Source organism: Coffea arabica, chromosome 9c (assembly GCF_036785885.1).
Source record: "Coffea arabica cultivar ET-39 chromosome 9c, Coffea Arabica ET-39 HiFi, whole genome shotgun sequence".
Lineage (NCBI taxonomy): Eukaryota > Viridiplantae > Streptophyta > Magnoliopsida > Gentianales > Rubiaceae > Coffea > Coffea arabica.
In genome coordinates this window covers 2,841,668-2,847,757 of record NC_092326.1, presented here as the reverse complement: position 1 = coordinate 2,847,757, position 6,090 = coordinate 2,841,668, and positions in this window count along the sequence as shown.

The window sequence follows — 6,090 nt, the reverse complement described above, 5'->3', positions numbered from 1 at the left end:
CTTATGCATCACATTCCCCACTTTGGCTGAGAATACTGCTTTTGAACTGAAGTCGGGGTTGATTCACCTCCTACCTTCTTTCCATGGTCTCTCTGGTGAAGAACCCCACAAGCACGTCAAGGAGTTCGAGGTAGTTTGATCTAGTATGAAACCTCCTGGGGTCACTGAAGAGCAAATTAGACTGAGAGCCTTCCCGTTTTCTCTCAAAGATGCAGCTTAAGATTGGCTGTACTACCTACCAGCAGGTAGTATTACCACATGGGCGCAGCTGAAAAAGAAATTCTTAGAAAAATTCTTCCCTGCATCCCAGGCTGCGAGTTTGAGGAAGGAAATCTGCGGTATTAAACAATATCCCGGTGAGTCCTTGTATGAATACTGGGACAGGTTTAACAAGTTGTGCACTAGATACCCGCAGCATCAAATTAGTGAACAACTGTTAATGCAGTACTTCTATGAAGGGCTCCAACCAACAGATAGGAGTATCATTGATGCTGCGAGTGGGGGAGCACTAGCGAACAAGACACCGAGGGAAGCGTGGGAGCTCATCGAGGCCATGGCAGAGAACTCTCAGCAATTTGGCTTCCGTGAGAGCAACCCTCCCCGTAAAATCAACGAGGTAGAGATTTCACCCCTACAGCAGCAAATGTCAGAATTGACATCGGTTGTTAGGCAATTAGCCATGAGAGACACGCCGAGAGCGAAAGTATGTGGGATCTGCACTAGCATGGACCATTGCACAGACTCGTGCCCCATTTTGCAAGAGAACGGGGCGGAACAGGTGAACATGGCTGGAGGCGTGCCCGCGCCTCGTAGGCAGTATGATCCATACTCCAACACGTACAATCCGGGTTGGAGAGACCATCCCAATTTCAGCTATGGGAACAGGCAACAAAATTCATTTCCGAATCGTCCACCAGGATTTCAGCAACCATGGCAACCGAAATCACAACCATCATCCTCCAACACAGGGAGTTCCTTGGAGGATATTGTCAAGAGTCTGGCTACGACTACCGCCCAGATCCAGCAAGAGACTAGACAGTTCCAGCAGGAGACCAGGTCATTGACCACAAATATGGCTCAACTCCAGCAAGAAACTAGAGCTTTAACCATGAGCACCACTTAGTTTCAACAGGACACCAAAGCAGGCATGAAGGACATGGAGATTCGAATGAGTCAAATGGCAACTGCCATTAATCGCCTGGAGTCCCACGTCTATGGGAAATTGCCATCACAACCCGAGGCAAATTCCAGGAATGTAAGTGCCATGACATTAAGGAGTGGCAAAGAGGTGGATGGACCTAAAGTGGTAAATTCGAAAAGCAAAAGTGAGGAGGAGATAGAAAAGGAGATTGAAGAGGAAGGGCGCATTCGCGAAGAGCCTAAGGTAACATCTATTCTTTCGATCCCTATTAAATCTAATATAGCTCCTTTTCCTTGCAGGTTGGAAAAGATAAAGAGGGCAGAAAAGGAAAAAGAAATCCTGGATGTGTTCCGCAAAGTTCAAGTAAACATCCCCCTATTGGACGCGATCAAGCAGGTACCCAAGTACGCAAAGTTCTTGAAAGACTTGTGCGTTAACAAAAGAAAGCTAAGGGGTGATGAAAGAGTGATGGTAGGAGAGAATGTATCAGCTGTACTTCAAAGGAAACTCCCACCCAAATGCGGAGATCCAGGTATGTTTGCTATCCCCTGTAAGATTGGTCATTCTAGTATCAAAAATGCCATGATAGATTTAGGAGCTTCTATTAATGTGATGCCTAAGTCAATCTATGATTCCCTAAATTTAGGACCTTTAAAAGAAACGGGGATAATAATTCAATTGGCTGATCGTACATGTGCTTATCCGGATGGGATAGTTGAGGATGTTCTAGTGCAAGTAGATGGATTAATTTTTCCTGCTGATTTTTATGTGCTTTACATGGATGATAGAAGTGCCCCAAATCCATCACCCATTATATTAGGAAGACCATTTTTGAGTACTGCCCAAACTAAAATTGATGTTAGTAAGGGTACTCTCACGATGGAATTTGATGGAGAAATAGTCCACTTTAATATTTTTGATACAATGAAACATCCTGTTAACTCTCATTCTGTGTTTGCTATGTATACCACTAATTCCTCTGTGCAAGAATTTCCTAAGTTTGCTTATAGGGGTAAATCCAAGGTTGCTGCGAACAAGTCCTATAGGATGAAAGCAATTCATGAGGTAAAAATGGAGAGAAAATTTAGAAAAAAAGTTGCACTCAATGGCCATGTGGATCCTGGAGGAGGGCCACCAATTACAAGGAAAATTCAATTACATCCAGACTAAAGAGTGGTGCTATGTCTAGCCAAAGACATTAAAGAAAGGCGCTGCTTGGGAGGCAACCCAAGGATTATTTTGTTTTAGTTTCCTTATATTTTTGAAATTTTTATTAAGTGTTAGGGTCATTTAGTGGATTGTTGTTTTGTGGCAGGAAGTTGGCAGCTAGACATGCCCACGCTAGGTCATCACACCTAAGGAATGGAGTTTTGGAATTGACGGTCAGACGACTATAACTTCTAAGGCGTGCCCACGCCTTCCAATCCTTCCGAAAAAGAAACTTCAGTCTTCTCCCTCCTGTTGATGTTGCGTCCGCCACCACCACACCACCTTGTGCACGCAGCCGTCTCACCTCCTCCGCCTTAGTGTCTCACTTTCTCTCCCCGGTGGTCAGGGAAGTTTCTTCTCTTTTCCCCTAATACTTCATTTGTCTTTTCTACATTGAGGACAATGTAAGTTTTAGGTGTGGGGGGATTAGTGGCTTCCATTATTTCTTTTTTCTTTGTTACTCAAAAAAAAAAAACAAAAACAAAAAAAAAATGAAAAACATTGTACTTAGTCGTCTTTTTGGTTATTTTTGCTTGTTAATGCTTGAGCATGTTGCTGTGATAAATAACACAATCAAGATGCGTGGGTATGTGGGTAAATATACTAGCTATGCATTTTGTTTCCTTTGGCAGTGTCGTTGAATGTTGGATATACTGGATTAGACCTATTTTTGAAACTTTTGGGAGCTTTTGAGCCTTATATGAGCACATTATTCTTGTTTGCTCTATTTTTATTTGATTGAGTGGGTATCACACATGGTATTGGCATTCTAGAATTTGCTAGTTTATACATGTCGAGGCCACATTTTTGTTGAATTGGATGCATTTGAAATGATAAGGGCATTTAGGATTTAACCCTCTTTAGCTATCTAAAAAAAAAAAAAACAAACCCTCATCTTATCTCCCAATAGTGAACCAATTTGAGCTTTTGTCCTTCGTTTCTGGTTGTTATCCGTGTTTGTTAACCCAAGCCCTCTTTAAACTTTCTTGTTTACCCCTGTGTTGTCAAGAGATGCCTGAATTCCATCATTTGTGCAAAGCAAACAAAATTGGGGTTGCAAGTGCTGTTAGATTAGGAGCTATATGATTCTATCCTTGTACAAAGAAGGAAAAATTGGAAAAAGGCCACTGACCAGAGGACTTTGGCTTACAGGGCGTGCCCACGCCTTACAGGACTTTCTCCTTAAAAAAAAAAAAAAAATCCTGAAGAGACCTTGTGACCAGAGGACTATGGGGTACAAGGCGTGCCCACGCCTTGCGAGCAGTATTCAAAAAAAAAAAAGTGACAAAGAGAAAAAATTGGGGACACTTGTACAAAGGGTACAGCAAATGAAAACTGCCTTGTTTGTGAAACTCCTCCGGTGAAGCACTGTGGTTATTGGTGGGTTTCAGACATTCTCTTGACACTTTACCCCCTATCTATACCTTCTTAACCCGCCTTTCACCTGAGCCCCATTACAACCCTATTAAAGTCCCTTTGATTTATGTGTTTGGTTTACTTTTAAGTGGTGGAGATGTGATAAATGTGCAAGCCTATGGTAATGGCATTCCGTGATGTTGAATAGAGCGTTCCTAGTATTCATTCTTTGAATTAAAACATGTCCGGTGTGTTCTACCTTTGGTGATATTGTCAGGGACCCTAGATGCTTGCGTTAGTATAGACTACTACGTGACCTTTGCTCTATTGACTGTACTTCTGAGCTCCGAAATGCTTGAGGACAAGCATTGACTAGGTGTGGGGGGATTTGATAGAACGGTTATTTGGCGTATTTTGCACTGCTATTTTGTCCTAATTTTGGTTATTCACGGTGCTAAGAATTGGAATTTCACTCATATTCGATATTTGTGTGAATTGTAGGTGGTCGGCATGAAAAATGATCTCGCAGGGTGAACTTCCAGAAGACTTTTCATTTCAGAGCGTGGCCACGCCTTGGAAGGTGGACGAAACCGAAAGACGGACCGTGGTCCACATGAACCCGAAGCGTAGGATCAAAACTCCAAAAGAGATGGTTTCTTTTAGATGATTTGCTCCAGACGTCTCTGACTTTTCACTGCTGATGTGCGGCGGCTATATAAGGAAAAGGAAAGCAAGATTCAACATCAATTTTTTAGCCTTAGCTTTAATTCTTCTTTTCCTACTTTTTGTCAGCCGCTTTGTCCTGGCTTTCGCCTGTTCTCTTTTTTTTTACTTTTGTTTCGCCTGCGGCTAGCGGCCAGACATTGAATATTTCTGCGGATTGCACTTGGGCTCCGTACAACGGAAACCCTTTTTCACTTTTTGCTTTTGACTCTTCTAAATTCCGTGAGATTCCCCTTGTGTTTCTCCAATTCTTCGGAAATCAATTGAATGTATTCAACTAAATTACGCGGGATTGACACGATGAGGAGCGGCTAATTTCCTCCTCTACCCAAAGGGTGACGCAAGGGCGCGGTCCATAATATCTGTGAGATCTAATCGAATCTTTATTATTTCTCCCAATTTATTGCTATTCGTGTGTTTCCTGAATTAATTGTTCATGGGTATTTGATTAATTGAATATCAGCGGCCGGGTATTTGATTTAATTTAATATCCTACTGCCACGTTAATTAAATAGAATCCGTAATTGTTCATTTAATTGACACCCCGTGGCGACCACCATAATTGGCTTTATGATGGGGAAATGCAAGATCTAATTTAAATAAACCCTCTTAGCGTGTTTATTGGTTAGGGTTGGGTTCTTCTAGCTTTAATGCAATTGGGTAATTAAATTCCTACGGTCGTACCTAGGGTTGTTATCTGGTTAGGGAAGCAGTCAATGGTCGTACCTTGACTGTCGAAAAGGTAAGGAAGAGCTGGTTGTCAGAGCTTATTGATAGCTATAACCAACCTAGTGATAAATGGAGGAAATATCTTTGCATCGATGATCATTTAATTGGACCGTGCCTGAGCAGTTGATCCTTTGGGTGGAATCTTATTAATTGCTATTTTTAGTGACTTGTGCTTTGTGAGTTGGTTTTGAATTTAGTTCGCTTTGTTTTTATTTTACTTTTATTTTATTTATTCCTCTCCCATTGAAAATCCCCCAATTTTGCTCTGCTGATTTGGAAAGAAATAATTTCCTACCTGCTCCCTGTGGAATCGACCCTACTTGCCATTGTACGCAAAATTAGTATTTTTATAGACGAATCCGGTATATCGGATCAAGCAAACTCTTCGGGAACAGGGTGAATCAAGTAACCCATTGCACACCTAGGGTCCCTGCTCCAGTACTTGGATTCGTTTTATAATTATTTAATTGATGTGGTAATTAGGACTTTTTAGTAATTATTATTGCACAGGTTCGGCACCTGTCAGTGAATCTGAAAAAGAAGAAGTGCATATTCCCCGAGTAGCAATGGCAGCCCCAAGAACTTTGAGGGAGTTGGCAACTCCTAACGTGAACCAGCAGCCATTATGCATTACATTTCCTAACACGGAAGAGGCATTTGAGCTTAAATCTGGTCTTATTCATTTACTTCCTACTTTTCGTGGTATTGCAGGTGAAGACCCACATAAACACTTGAAGGAATTTCATGTGGTGTGCTCCACAATGAAACCTCAAGGAGTCACTGAGGACCACATCAAGTTGAGAGCCTTCCCTTTCTCTTTGGCAGATAAGGCTAAAGATTGGTTATTTTACCTGCCATCTGGATCCATCACTACGTGGGAAGAATTGAAGAGAAGATTCCTCGAGAAATTTTTCCCTGCCTCTAGAGCCGCC